Source organism: Phaseolus vulgaris, chromosome 1 (assembly GCF_051622355.1).
Source record: "Phaseolus vulgaris cultivar YP4 chromosome 1, ASM5162235v1, whole genome shotgun sequence".
NCBI classification, from domain to species: domain Eukaryota; kingdom Viridiplantae; phylum Streptophyta; class Magnoliopsida; order Fabales; family Fabaceae; genus Phaseolus; species Phaseolus vulgaris.
This window is the reverse complement of record NC_143498.1, coordinates 34,054,601-34,070,864: the sequence shown is the minus strand read 5'-3', so window position 1 is coordinate 34,070,864 and position 16,264 is coordinate 34,054,601. Positions and strand designations below refer to the sequence as shown.

The window sequence follows — 16,264 nt, the reverse complement described above, 5'->3', positions numbered from 1 at the left end:
TCAAGGTTCCAAAGTGCAAAAAGCCTCACTTTAGGATTCGACTAGTTCACAAGCTTTCTAGATAGAAATTTTCATCTTTGATTGTGCTCTAAGTAAATTGCTTAGAGAAAGGTTTGTGAGAGTGTTGTGGGATAGTATATAGCTAAGGAAAGGCTTTGTACTTAAGAGATCCTAATGATCCACCTCCCTTCTTGGAAATTACCTACTTCACTCAACCTATCTTTGTTTTTGAAAATTACTTTTATCACAAACCCTAAACATGTCTACTCATTCTTCCAGTCATAGTGAAAGTAATAGAAAATCCACAAAATCTCTTTTGAAACAATTGGCTAGAGATTTTCAATCACTATCACTAAGACAATTGCAACATGAGGTTCAAATTTTGGAAGATAAAAAAGAAAGAGATGCTCATCTTGCGATTTGGAAGAGGACTTAAAGATTGTCAGGGAAAAGGATGAGTACATTAGAAACTTCAAAAAATCACATGCATCTAGTTCTAGGTCAAGTGATTCACATGCTGAGGGGAGTTTGAGAGTTAATGATTATTATCAACCTCCACCTAGAAGAACTAGAAGGGAACATCTAAAGGAGACTAGGGTAGACTTGCCTCATTTTTATGGGAAAGAAAATGTTGAAACCTATCTAGATTGGGAGATGAAGGTAGAACAACTTTTTTCTTGCCATCATGTTAGTGAAGAGAGGAAGGTACCCCTAGCTATCTTAAGTTTCCAAGGAAATGCTATGTATTGGTGGACAACCCTAGAGAGAGATAGGTGCCTCCACAAGGACCCTCCCATAGAATATTAGAATGACCTTAGGGGAGCCTTGAGACGCCACCATATTCCTTCATACTATAATAGAGAGTTAATGGACAAGCTCCAAAGACTCCAACAAAAGAACATGAGTGTATAGGAGTATAGGCAAAAGATGGAGGAGCTTTACATGATGAGAGTCCCTATTAAGGAGGAAGAAACCACCACCATAGCTAGGTTCCTGAGTGGTCTCAATCTTGAGATAAAGGATAAAGTGGAACTCTTGCCCTATAGGGACTTGAATGACTTGATCCAACTTTGTATAAAAGTTGAGCAACAAAATTTGAGAAAAGGATCACGTCATAAGGAGAGTTCTTACTCTAACTCTTATCCCAAGAAAGAGTATAGAAGAGAAAAAGAGGATAGTCTTTCAAAAGATAAACCCAAGGAAAATCCCAAAAGTGTAGGAAAAAGATTTGTCTACCTCACAACCCCGCAGTAGAGATATCCAGTGCTTTAAGTGTCTTGCTAGAGGCCATATAGCATCCCAATGCCCAAATAGGAGAACCATGATCTTAATAGAGATGGATGAGTATAACAGCCAAGATGATGAGTCTAGTAGGGAAGAAGAGAAAGAAGATATTGAGGGGTCATATCCTTGTGAGGGAGAATTAATGATGATCAGAAGAACCCTCAACAATCACCCTACTGTGAACCATGAAACACAAAGAGAGAACATCTTTCATACAAGATGTAAAGTTTTAGAAAACATTTGTTCTCTCATTGTGAATAGTGGTTCTTGCTGCAATTGTTGTAGCACTAGGATGGTTGAAATACTTAATATACAATTAGTACCTCATCCAAAACCTTACAAAATTCAATGGATCAATGAAGATGGGAAACTAATTGTAGACAAGCGAGTAAAAGTCAGTCTTTCTGTGGGGAACTATAAAGATGAGATTTTATGTGATGTAGTACCCATGGAAGCCTGTCATGTCTTATTGGGAAGGCCATGTCAATTTGATAAGAAAGTTATGCATAATGGTCTTACCAACGAGATTACTTTTACTCATAAGGAAAAGAAATTTGTACTTTATCCTTTAACACCCTCACAAGTGGTAAAGGACCAAGTACAAATGAAACAAAAAAGAGAAAATGAAAAAAAAAATAGAAAAACCAGAAAAAGACCTTACAAAGAAAGCTGAGGCATGGGAGAAGAGTGTTCCTTCCCACAAGGTCATTTAGAAAGAAGAAAAAATTGAAAATAAAATTGAAAAGATACTTTTATCTGAACAAGCTTCAGGCCTCCTTCTTTGTAAATGAACACTTCCATGAACTGCAACACTTTCTGAAGTTTGTGGGCTACCTCCTCAAGTCAAAAAAACTTTTAAAATAATTTGGTGATGTATTCCCTAAGAAAGGTCCTATTGGACTTCCACCTGTTAGAGGTATTGAACACCAAATAGATTTAGTTCCAGGAGTTAGTCTACCAAATAGATCGGCTTATAGAACTAATCCTGAGGAGACTAAGGTGATAGAGTCACAAGTTCAAGAATTGTTGGAGAAAGGCTGGGTTCAAAAGAGTCTAAGTCCTTGTGTTGTACCTCTTTTCTTTGTGCCAAAGAAAGATGACAAGTGGAGAATGTGTTATGATTGTAGGGACATCAACAATATAACCACCAAATACAGGGATCCAATTCCTAGACTTGATGATATGCTTGATGAATTGCATGGGTCCACTATATCTTCTAAAATTGATCTCAAAAGCGGATACCACCAAATAAGAATCAAAGAAGGTGATGAGTGGAAGACTTCTTTTAAGACCAAATTTGGACTATATAAGTGGTTAGTCATTCCTTTTGGACTCACTAATGCACCTAGCACTTTCATGAGGCTTATGAATCATGTCCTTAGGGATTGCATAGGTAAATATATAGTAGTTTATTTTGATGATATATTAGTATATAGTCAAAGCCTAGAGTCTCACCTAAGTTACCTTAGGGAGGTTCTTTTAGTGGTTAGGAAAAATAGTTTGTTTGCTAATATAGATAAGTGCACTTTTTGTGTAGATAGTGTAGTGTTTTTAGGTTTTATAGTAAACAAAAATGGGGTACATGTTGACCCCGAGAAAATCAAAGCCATCCAAAAGTGGCTAACCCCACAAAATGTAGGAGATGTTAGGAGCTTTCATGGTCAAGGAAGTTTCTATAGGAGATTTATTACTAACTTCTTGAGTCTAGCTTCACCACTCAATGAGTTAGTGAAGAAAGACACTGCATTTTGTTGGACGGAGAAGCATGAGCTAGCCTTTCAAAGGTTGAAAGCTCAACTCAATAATGCACCAATTCTAGCTTTACCAAACTTTTCAAAAACTTTTGAGCTAGAGTGTGATGCATCGGGAGTTGGAATAGGTGTTGTGTTGTTACAAGGTGGGTACCTAATTGCATATTTTAATGAAAAACTTCATGGTATCGCCCTCAACTATCCCGCCTATGACAAAGAGCTCTATGCACTTGTGAGGGGCCTGCAAACTTGGGAACACTATCTAGTCTCAAAAGAATTTGTCATACATAGTGATCATGAGTCTTTGAAATATTTGAAGGGTCAACACAAGTTGAACGAAAGACATGCAAAGTGGATGGAATTTCTTGAGCAATTTCCATATGTTATCAAATACAAGAAAGGCAATACAAATATTACGGCAAGTGCTCTATCAAGAATACATATTTTCTAAACTTGGAGCCTAAATTTTTGGATTTGAAAACATACCTGAACTTTATAAAGAAGATCAAGATTTTGCACCCACTTTTACTGAATGCCAACATAGAGCACAAGGAGGTTTTTATGTTTCTGAGGGGTACTTATTTAAAGAAGGGAAACTTTGCATACCCTAAGGAACACATAAAACTCCTTGTAAAAGTAGCACATGAAGGAGGACTCATGGGCCATTTTGGAGTTGATAAAACTCTTAAGCTTTTAAAAAGAAAATTCTTTTGGCCACACATGAGAAAAGATGTCCAAACACATTGTCATAGATGCATTTCATGTTTAAAAGCTAAATCTACGACAATGCCTCACAGACTCTGCACTCATATACCTTTTGCAAGTGCTCCTTGGGAATATATAAGCATGGATTTCATATTAGGACTTCCTAGGACACAAAGAGGCCTTGATTCCATCTTTGTAGTAGTGGATAGTTTTAACAAGATCACTCATTGTATACCCTTCCATAAAGTGGATGATGCTAGCAACATCTCTAAGCTCTTCTTTAGGGAAGTGGTAAGACTACATGGTTAACCTAAGACAATTGTTTTGGATAAAGATCATAAATTTGTAAGCCATTTCTAGAGAACTCTTTGGGAAAGGCTTAGAACTAAGTTGAATTTTTGAACTTCTTGTCATCCTCAAAACGGATGGACAAACTGAAGTTGTAAATAAATCTTTTTCCACTATGCTTAGGTCAATCATTAAAGGAAACCACAAATCTTGGGATGAGTACCTTTCTCATATTGAGTTTGCATATAATAGAGCAGTTCATAAAACTACTAACATTTCTCCATTTGAGGTTGTGTATGGGTTCAATCCTCTTACTCCTTTGGATTTGTTACCTCTACCTAATCCAGAAGATTTTGTGCATAAGGAAGGAGTAACAAAGGCTGAATTTTTAAAGAAAATGCATGAGAGGATTAAGAACAAAATACAACAACAAACAGAGAAATACAGGAAACATAGCAATAAAGGGAATAAAAAGGTAATTTTTTAGGAGGGGAACTGGGTTTGGCTTCACCTCAGAAGATAGATTCCCTAATCAGAGGATGTCTAAACTTAGTCCCTGAGGTGATGGTCCCTTCCAAGTTCGCAAAAGAATCAATAATAATGCATATCAAATTTACCTACCTGAAGAATATAGAGTACATACTACCTTCAATGTTATGGATCTAACACCTTTTGCAAGTAATGAAGATGAAGAGGCAGCAACATGTGATCTAAGGACAAATCCTCTTCAAGAGGGAGGGGATGATGGAAGAGGCCCAAGCTCATGCCCTAGTTCAGGCCCAACAACTAGGTCCATGGCAAAGAGGATTCAAGAAGATTGGGACTCTACTACTCATGGTAGAGACACTTTTCTTTCTATGTTCAAAAAGGACCACAAGAAGTAAAGCCCAGGCCATGGGAGCTAGTTTCTTTATTTGTAATTTCAATAGAATAGGGTTCCTTTAGCATAATAGGGGAGGTGTGCTTATCATTGTAGTTTGGGTAGAGCCTTTTAGGGTAAGAAGTTAACCTAGCTTCCAGAACTTTGCTCCTAGGGTGCGGCATTGACTTTAGTCAACACCTAGCAGCCCCTCTTTTGTGTATTTCCCATCCTACCCTTGCTCCTTGCTCTCCAAGGCACCATCTCCTATAAATAGGGTGCTTTGGCTCATGTTTTGTAAGATCAATTTAATGAGTAAAATGCTGCCAAATATTGCAAGCTTCTACTCCCTTGTCTAGTCTCTCTAGGTTAGACACTTTAATCTTCACCTCCACCTTTCTCCAAGTGATATGGCCCAACTAATCACTCTACATACCTTTCATGCACCTACAAGGAACCTGATAAGTGTCAATGTGTAGTTTTTATGATTGAGAAAATTGAACACTTTGAGAACTTAATTGTTGAAGAAATTTACCCTAATCAGAGAATTATTGAATCCGATTATATATTTTGAACCAAGAAACAAATGAAAAAATTTAATCTCAATTTTTGTGTAAATTGCATATGAATATGAAGCATTGAAAGAAAGAAAGCAAAAACTTAATTGGATCACAAGAAGATTTAGTTCAAGCTAGAAGATTTAGCTCAAGCTAAAATTGTCCAGATTTGATTAATGGTGCAGTACTAATCTAGCTCATGCTAGAATTGCTAGCTCAAGCTAAAAAGCATCGAAAGATCTAGCTTAAGCTAAATTGGCTCGCTTGAGCTAAAGTTCATTATATAAATTTTGAAACACAACTAAAACAAGGGTGGTGGAAAAAATAAGTGATTTTTAGAGAGAAGTTGGTGAGAGAAGGAGAAGAAAACCTCTGTTCTTAGGATAAGAACTTGCTCATATCAGCCCATCTTATGCAATCCAAATCAAGAATGAAGATTGGATGAGCTATCATGAGTGGCTAAAGGCTTTCTAACTTGGGATTGAATGTAATCTACTTTGATCAAATGTATTCTTGGTGATATATACATATATATATAATATTCTCTTTTCTACTTGCTCTTGGTATTTTCATTTCATGCTTATTGCTTGATTCTATCTGATCAATGGACTCTTGATTTTGATCCTTAAATTCAACTGTAAAGTACTTTTAAGGATCTGAAATAGATGAAAATACTTGATAACTTGTAATGCTAGGAATAGATTTCTGGTTATTAATTGCATCATAATTTTGTTCATAAAGCTGGATGATTTGTTACATATATGAGGAATCAATATTTGAGAAATTATCTTATGAATTTTATCTGTGAGGAATCAAGGTGAACGACTTTAAATTAAGCATCAAGAATAAGTAGTTTCGAGTATTATGTATTGTATTATTTCAAAATACAGATGATTAAAATAGACTTAATTCAATCACAAGTATCTTTATCTATATTTGATTAGTTAGTTTTGTTACATCTTGAATCAAATCTTAAACCTTTGAGTTACTTCTTGTGCAATCTTTAATTTGGTTATGAAAAAGTTCTCAAAGTTATTTTCTATACTTGATGAGTTTTATAATAGAATATCTTAATTAGAGTTGTTCCCTATGGGCTCGACATTCGTACTTTAAAGAGTACTATATTACAGTTGATTCGGTATACTTGCCGAGAAAAATCAACAAGTTTTTGGCATCATTGTCGGGGAACAATTTCTTTTAGGAATTTCTGAAGTATAACTTATTGAGTATTATGAATAGTTTGTTTTCTTTTTTAATAGACACTTGTTTAGATCTTTTTTTTTTATCATGTGCTAATCCTTGCTTGAGTTGTCTTAGATACATGTTATTAAAAGGACAGGTTCCTGAAGATCAATTGGAATTTGATCCAGAAATTAAGAAGACAACTAGAAAAAATCATAGCAAGAAGAGAGAAAAAAAGAAGAAGCAAGGACAAGCAAAAGGAGAATCTTCCAACACTCTCAACTCACACAATCGAACAGAGTTACAAATGGCTGATAATTGAAAAAATCCACCTAAAAGGGCATTTGGAGACTATGCCATGAAACAAGAACCAAGGCATTTCTCCACCATAGCCATACCTCCTGCCACAAAATCATTAGAAATGAAGCCAGCTTTTCTTAGGTTAATCAGTACTCATCAATTCACTGGAATGGATCATGAAGACCCTTATACTCATCTATCCACATTCTATCAGTTGGTTGGAACCATGGGCTTCGAGGAAAATGATATTGAATCTATTTATTTGCATCTATTTCCTTTCTCACTTGCAAGCAAAGCAAAAGAATGGTTAAAGTCGCATCCAAACCAGAGTCTAAGTAGTTGGAATGATGTAGAAGAGAAATTCCTACATAGATTTTTCCCACTCTCTCGATATATCAAGGCTAAGTCTGATATCTCCACATTCAGGCAAGGGCCAGATGAAATTTTTTGTGAAACTTGGGAACGTTTTAAAGTAATGTTAAGAAGGTGTCCTAATCATGGCTTTGAGGATATTGCTCAGTTGAACATATTCCATAATGGTTTGAGGCCTGATACTAAAATGATCTTGGATGTTGTAGCAGGAGGGACAATGATGACTCTTGATGTAGAACAAGCTTTAAGAATCATTGATGCCTTAGCCTCAACGGATTACCAAGCTCAACACGATAGATATACAATGCAAAAGAAGGGGTGTTGGATCTTTGTACTTTAGATAAAATTTTAGCACAAAATAAGATTTAAACTCCAAAAATTGAGGCATTAACCAAGCAAATGTCAAAACTGGCTCAACAATTACATGCAGTAAATTTTCCTTTAACTTAGTGATCCTGCCTGTTGACCGGAACGCTGGAAACTGCCTCGTCAAAGGATCGACGTGCGCACCGTTTCAAACCTCCGTTCTTCTTCGAGATCCACCTCAAGAACCTGCAAAGGAACAGAACGGCGCCGCTGCGGCCGATCGCACTTCAACGCCCAAGTCAGTGATCGAATCACCAAATACTAAGAGAACAGGAACCGTGCAAATTCTCTCTCACAGTAAGCTCTATAACTCGCAAGCGTAAAGAGTGTAATCTGAACGCGCGTACCTCAGAAAGTTCGTTGAGAACTCTTATATACCTGGTTACTTTCTCTCTCCTGGCAGTTACAGACTTGGACACGTGGCTCGCATCTAGTCGTACACGTGCCTTCATCTGGAGCCTCCTTGACTTGGGCGCTGCTTCTACTATCATTTTGCTAAGTTACTTATGCATGGTACTGCCCAGTGCATAGCTAACTTGGGAGCGCGATCTCTACTGGAATTGGCGAGTTAGGGTGCCTTCGTACACCTTCCCTGTGGTCTCGCCGGCCGCCTTCATAATCTGCACCACCTTCATCTCTGGCGATGTGCTTGCTCTTGCGATCTCCAATCACTAGGTCGCCTGAGTTTACATCTGGCGACTTCATCTTTAACCCGGTGATCGCCGATTCTGGTATGCTGGAGATCGGAACACGCCAACTTAATAACTGGCGACTTCACGAGCCCCCCGACTTCCTTCCCTTCTGCCAACCTGGCGCCTTGTCAACACGCCTATACTGTAGCTGGATGCCACGTCATCACTTCCGACTACCAGGGCGGTACACAAGCCCCCCAGTCTTAAGCGAAGACTTGTCCAGCGAAAAGACTAGAAGAGTCACGTCAACACCGGTCTACGTGGCACTGACGCAGAATTCCAAGCGGTTGTACCTTCTGCTTCTCTGACGCTCCACCAAACCCCTCACCCATCGTTCGACACGTGGCTTCATCAACGGTTACCTTCAGTTACCGTTTGCGCTTCCCAAACCCATTTCGAAAAAACTCTTAAACCCATTTTCACTCCACAATGTTCCATCACTTTTCTTCATATTCACAAACGCTCTAACTTCCTCCTGCAAAAAACTCTCAGCGCTCTCCAACATTCTGAATCACCATCATCCTTCGTCGTCTTCCTGATCATCAAAAGGTACCTACTTTCCTTCTTCTACTGGTTTTTCTTGCATTTTAACCGTTTCGCATCATCCTGTAACTGTCTGGTGCATACGCTGTGGGTTGCTTTTTCCATTTCTCCTTCTGCGTAACTTAGGGCTTCGTCAATCGTCGCAACGAACCTTCGTTCATTCGCTTTTCACCCTTCTCCCACGATCGAGTCAGCCTCTGCGAACCCTGACCATTTTTCCTTTTCTTCTTCCTTTGCAGCTTCGAGAATGAGCTGCTCAAAGATCACCCCGAATCCTCCTCCTTCATCGCGACACCCCTCTTCTCAAGCACTCATCCCACCGCGAGCACGCGGTGCTTCATCTTCCCAGGCTGAGAGGCCTGCACCTTCCCGCCCCAACCTGGCCCAGGCGACTCCACCTATCGCCGGAGGAGCCCCCGTTCCCCTGCCAGACTTCAAAAAACTCTACCCCTGGGCCAACTCGACCCTGTTGAGGGAAACGTCTTCCGTGAACACTGCTGGAGCAGTCTTGCGATTGACAAAGGGGGATGAGCCTCACCAAACATTTCATAAGGAGCACGATGAAAAGATGATAGTGCTACCTTGCCCCCCCCCCCCCCCCGATCTGCCCGTTTGTGCCGACGATAAGGTGAGCGCTGACGGGCCTTTCTGCTTCGTCTACACAACCTTATTCAAGAAGGTGAAGCTCAAGTTCCCTTTCACCCGTTTCGAAAGGGAGCTCCTTACCGAGCTCAACATCGCCGCCGCCCAGCTCCATCCCAACAGCTGGGCGTTTGTGCGAGCGTTCCAAGTGATGTGCGACCATCTGGGGTTGCCCGCATCCGTAGACGTATTTCTATTTCTCTTCGAAGCCAAGCACCCAAGAGACCGCCTGTGGGTTAGCTTGAATGGGATTGCTGGGAGGTCAATCTTCGCCATCTTCCAGCAATCCTATAAAGACTGGAAAGGGAAGTTCGTCCAAGTGCGCCCTAACGACAAGGACGCCTCCCTACTCGACGGCTTCCCCTTGTACTGGGTGGACAAGGGGAAGAAAGAGTCCAAGAGCTGCTTCAGGAGACCCAGAAGTCCTGATAGCATGGGAGCGTTAGACAGAGATCTCTGCTTTTTCTGGAAAAGGGTGGCGGATGCCAACATCACTTTCCTTACCACCACCCTGATCTGCTTCGAATTCTACGAGGACCAACTCGAAATTCGAATAAGTTAGAACATTTAAACTGTTGTTTTAATGCTGCTTCTGTTTAACTGTTTCTGGGCGTCTTGTGCGTTATGCGCAAGACTTTGGTTTTATTTTTCTGCACCGATCATCTGCTTTGCTGCATACTGCCTTATGCACTTATTTTCTCTCTGAGTTAACCCATGCATTTTCGTTCTATGCAGATAACATGTTGGGCAAGGGTATGCTCGCTGAATTGAGGGCGCTCGCCCGAACCCACGGGCTGGCGACGGGCTCTCAAACAGTACCGAATTCGGTGGTGGAGATCGCCGTCGCCCAGGGTCGATCGCCACCTAAGGGCCCAGCTCCCTCCGATGTCCAGCCCGCCGCCCAACGTAAGAAGCTTGTCCTCAAAAGGCCTAAGAGGAAAGCTCCCCAGATAGTCCACGAGGAGGAGGAAGAAGATGACGAGGTCACCGAAGATGGCCTCGTTACAAAGAGGAAGAGGGTGGCACCTTCTTCACCACCTGCCCCACCCCCTCTTCCAATCTCAACACCGCCATCCACGCCTGCTCCACCTCCAACAATGCCATCTCCACCAGCTCCCGCTTCCCCAGTCCAAGCCATTCCGTTGGCAACTGCGCCACCCGCGGTCGAGGCCGCCGAAGACAATTTCTTCGAGGACCCCCCAAGCGCCTCCACGCCATATGTATCAGCTGGAGGGGGTCCTCCTTCTAACGCCTCAACTGCAAATGTCGCTCCAATCGGGGATGAGGTTGCCCACACCTCTCCGATTCTGATCACAGAGTCCCCGACGTCGCCACCACGAGCAGAAACACCCACTGAAGAACCAACTAAAGAGGGTGGCAACGGAAACCAACAACAGGCCCCACCAGCGCCTCTCCAAGCAGCAAACCTCCCTCTCGAGGTCACGAGGATGTGGGAGCCTTTATCTGCTAAGCTGAAGACGATAGCAGAAGACATTCCTGCCATCATAACTAGGGCGGTGCAGAGCTCCACCAGGAAGCTCCAGGACGACCTCTTCAACCTTTTAACAGAGAACAGCACCATGAAGGTTGAGGTGGAGAAGTTGTCCTTTAATCTGACGCTCGCGGAGATTGAACACTCCCGAGTAGAAGACGCAATGAGCACCGAGCTCAGATTGGCGCGCAAGGAGGCCACTGATCTCCGCCATAAGGTGCAGCAACTGGCTCAAGAAAAGATTGAACTGGAGAGCAAGATTGTGCCTTATCGCGTCAAGGTGGCTGACCTGGAGGCTCTCATAAAAACTGACGCCGCCAGGGTGAAGAAATTGGAGCAAAGGTCAGCCGACCGAGAGACCCTCCTTGGAAAGGTGGAAAAGGCGAGGGATGACGCCATGGCTGAGCTCGCTGCCGAATTGGGACAAGCGCAAGCAGAATCCAAGAAGGTTGCTGAAGACCTTCTCCAGGCTCAAGAAACCAATGAACAACTCAAGAAGCAAGTTGAAGAGCTGGAGCAGCAGAATAAGGAGCTGAAAGAACAGACTGAAGATCTCAAGAAACGGATTGAGGAACTTCAGAAGCAGATTGAAGAACTCAAGCTGAATTCTGCTCAAATTCTGGCTGCTGGATTCGAAGCTGCGCGGGAACAATTTGCCTGCTTGTTCCCCGACCTGGACCTCAGCATGGTGTCTCTTGATAACGAGGTAGTGGATGGAAAAGTGGTTCCCGCTGAAGACTAATCGATTCTCTCCATCTGCTAACTTCGTGCCTTTCCCTTGTATATAATTCTGTAATAAACTCGTATTTTCTTGTACACGTATTTTTGAGCTGATACTTTACTTAATGAAATTACCTTTGCATTTCTTCTTGTAACCTCTTCGTCTACCTTTAACTTTCCTTGCGTGATTTACGTCGAAGAAATAACTTAGTAATCTCGTAGGCACGATCTTGTACTTAGCCGTTTCAAACCATCTCAACTTCGAATAATAATCACATTTATCAACTCGTAAACTTAAGGCAATGAACCTTAGCGTAAAATGATACTCCAAGCAATGGACTTTAACTCAACCCCTGGCTTTATGACGTCGTTACACCCGATCTGCTTCATCAAACGGGTCTTTGACTTCTCGCCATTGCTTGAACGTTTCCTGGTCGCCAGAGACTCTTGGCGACACCAGCTTCTTCCTGCCTTCACACCTTGGCCATTGCTCTTTCATCTGGGGGTAGAGGCGCCTTTCGGATCCTTCTCTACCTCCTTGTGATTCAGAGCAAGAGACCGGGTGGCTAGGCGTTCTCTTCGAACCTACCTTAGCCACCCTCAGAACTTCTTCCACCCTCTACACCATACCTGAACTCGTTCGAGACGAGAAGGATTTTATCTTGCCTGAACTCGCTCATAGGCGAGAAGGTCTTTAACTCGCCTGAACTCGCTCATAGGCGAGAAGGTCTTTAAATCGTGCCTCTACATTGCCCCAGGGGTTACATCTCCTCCCCCCCCCAGAAACACTGAGGACTTTTCACTGGTGCCTCTACATTGCCCCAGGGGTTACATCTTCTCGCCCCCAGAAACACTGAGGACTTTTCACTGGTGCCTCTACATTGCCCCAGGGGTTACATCTTCTCGCCCCCAGAAACACTGAGGACTTTTCCTGGTGCCTCTACATTGCCCCAGGGGTTACATCTTCTCGCCCCCAGAAACACTGAGGACTTTTACTGGTGCCTCTACATTGCCCCAGGGCTTACATCTTCTCGCCCCCAAAAACACTGAGGACTTTTACTGGTGCCTCTACATTGCCCCAGGGGTTACATCTTCTCGCCCCCAAAAACACTGAGGACTTTTACTCTTTCTCGCCTGCACTCGCTCGACGGTGAGGAGGTCTTTTACTTGCCTCTACAATGCCCCAGGGGTTACATCTTCTCGCCCCCAGAAACACTGAGGACTTTTCGCTCTTCCTTACCTGCACTCGCTCAGCGACGAGGAGGTCTTTAACTCGCCTCAGGACGCGCGAGGGCGTTGAGGTCTTTTAACTGGTGCCTCCGATCGCCGAAAGACGATGAGGACTTAAAAACTTTAACTGATGCCTCCAATCGCCGAAAAACGATGAGGACTTAAAAACTTTAACTGATGCCTCCGATCGCCGAAAAACGATGAGGACTTAAAACTTTTTAGAAAGCATGCAATATATCTTTAACTCGCCTTGAGTCACGTACAAGTGACAAGGTCTTTCTTCAAAACTTTTCTGAAAACAATAGGCACGCAATCTAAAACAACTTGTACTTTGAAAACTTCTCTTTATTGGGTGGCCTCATTAAAAACTCTCCTTAGGGAAAAAAGAGTGCCCCCTTCAAACTGTTTTAACGGAGACATTGTAATGTAACTTTGTGTTTATCTTTACTTACAAAGTTCTCAACTGTAATACAACTTCAGGTGCGTGGCGTTCCAGGTGCGAGGAATAGCCCCTCCTTCCAATGTCTCTAAGCGGTAGGCGCCGTTCCCGAGCGCCTCGGTTATTCTGAACGGTCCAGTCCATTTGGGTGACAGCTTATTCTCCATCTCGTACTGGTGGGCTTTTCTCATCACCAGGTCGCCTTCTCTAAATTGCCTTAGCATCACCTTCGAGTTGTACCTTCGTTCAATCCTTCTCTTCACCGCCTCAGCTTTCAGTCTCGCCTCTTCCCTGACCTCATCCAGTAGGTCCAGGTTCAGCCTTCTCTCTTCATTCGAGTCTTCCTCTACAAAGTTCTGGAATCTCGGCGAGCTCTCCTGGATCTCTACTGGAATCATCGCATCACACCCATAGACCAAACTGAACGGGGTCTCATGGGTTCCTGACTGCTCGGTGGTGTGGTATGCCCAGACTATACGGGGCACCTCCTCAGCCCAGCTTCCCTTGGCTTTTTCTAGCCTTCTCTTCAAACCTCTCAACAACACCCGATTAGCTGACTCCACCTGGCCATTTGTCTGAGGGTGCTCGACGGATGCAAACACTTGTTGAATTCCCACCCCTTCGCAAAGCTTCTTCAACAGGTGGCTTGCAAACTGAGTCCCATTGTCCGACACCAAGCGCTTAGGCACTCCAAACCGGCACACGATGTTCTTCCACACGAAACCTTCGATCTTGTGTGCGGTGATCTGGGCCACTGGTTCTGCTTCGATCCACTTGGTGAAATATTCAATCGCCACCACCAAGTACTTCATCTGCCTGATCGCCAGCGGAAAAGGTCCCAGGATGTCGATTCCCCAGGTATGAAACGGCCAAGGGCTGTAGATCGACTTCAACTCCTCAGGAGGCGCCTTGTGCCAATCGGCATGCTGTTGGCACTGTTTGCAACACTGCGCATACTTCTTGCAGTCTTCTCTCATCGTTGGCCAGTAGTAGCCTGCACGGAGAGTCCTCGCGGCCAGAGCTCGACCCCCGACGTGGCTTCCGCATATACCTTCGTGGAGCTCCGCCATGATTCTCGTGCACTTCTCGCCATGTATACATTCCAGGAGCGGGTGAGTGAACCCAAACCTGTACAGATCGCCATCAATCAGGGTGTACTTGCTAGAATTCTTCTTTACCTTCCTAGCCTCAGTCGGATCCAGTGGGAGAAGGCCATCTGCCAGGCACCGCTTGTATTGTGTTATCCAAGTGTCTGGCTCATGGGTAGCGCAGACCTGCATCACGTTTACCTTCTCTCCCCGACATGCTCTAATTCCCGGCGATCTCAGAGTTTCTTGCGTCAGGGACTTATGGCTTCTCGCTGCTTTCTCCGTCGACTTGCTTATCTGAAGGACCAGGTGATCTGCCACAAATGCTCTCGGCGTCTTCAGAGTTTCTTGAATCACCGTCCTCTGCCTACCCCCCTTGCCTGAACTGGCGAGCTTAGCTAGCAAGTCAGCTCGGGCATTCTGCTCTCTGGGCACATGCACTACTTCAAAGGAGGCAAAGGAACTCTTCAACTCCTGCACATATTCCAGATAGGCCGCCATTTGTGGATCTTTAGCCTGGAACTCGCCCGTTACTTGCCCTGTGACTAGCAGCGAGTCACTCTTAGCCATCAGCACCCTAGCTCCCATCTCCTTGGCCAGCAAAATTCCGGCGATCAGCGCCTCATACTCTGCTTGATTGTTACTGGCTTTGAAGGCGAACCTCAAAGATTGCTCGATCAGCACGCCATTGGGCCCTTCTAAAATGACTCCAGCACCGCTACCCTGCTGGTTCGAAGATCCATCCACCGAGAGTACCCAACGGAAGCCGTCCCCTTCAACTCGTGTCGCCTCAGACGAGAGCTCGACCACGAAATCTGCAAAGATTTGCCCCTTGATCGGGCCTCGGGGCTCATACTTGATGTCAAACTCTGACAGCTCCACTGCCCATTTCACCATCCTTCCCGCAACGTCAGGCTTCTTCAAAACTTTCTGGATGGGCAGGTCAGTCATCACCAATATGGTGAAGCTATGGAAATAGTGGCGCAACCTCCTCGCCGAAAACACCACAGCCAGCGCAGCCTTCTCCAGGGCCTGATATCTCGTTTCGGGGCCCTGCAACACCTTACTAACAAAATAAATAGGCTTCTGAGCCTGATCTTGATCCTGGGCGAGCACCGCACTCACCGCCCTCTCAGTTACAGCAAAATACAACCTGAGAGGGGTTCCCACCAGCGGTTTGCACAAAACCGGCGGGCTCGCCAGATACTCCTTCAGCTTGACGAAGGCTTCCTCGCACTCCTTCGTCCAGGCAAACTTGTTATTGCGCCTCAAGCACTGAAAATAGGGATGTCCCTTCTCTCCGCTAGCTGACACGAAGCGAGACAGGGCTGCCATCCGACCTGTTAGCTGTTGGACCTCTTTCACCGTAGTTGGGCTCCTCATCGCCAAGATGGCAGCACACTTGTCGGGGTTGGCCTCTATGCCTCTTTCAGTCAAGAGGAAACCCAAAAAATTTCCAGCCTCCACGCCGAAAATGCATTTCTCTGGATTAAGCTTTAATCTGAACTTGGCGATCATCGTGAATAATTCTTCCAAGTCCGCGACGTGCTTGCTCTTTTCCGGCGAGGTCACGACCATGTCATCAACATACGCTTGCACGTTCCTTCCCAGCATCGGTGCAAGCACTCGATCCATCAGCCTCTGGTACGTGGCCCCGCGTTCTTCAGCCCAAACAGCATCACCTTATAGCAATAGCACGACCTCTCCGTCATGAAGGTTGTCTTCTCTTCATCCATGGGATGCATCTTGATCTG

General features: G+C 44.1%; 1 pseudogene; it reads right to left on the bottom strand.

Annotated features, from left to right (window-relative positions):
- Positions 1–7,324: 7,324 nt before the first annotated feature.
- LOC137816794 (small nucleolar RNA R71) lies at positions 7,325–7,430 on the bottom strand (annotated as a pseudogene).
- Positions 7,431–16,264: the final 8,834 nt, after the last annotated feature.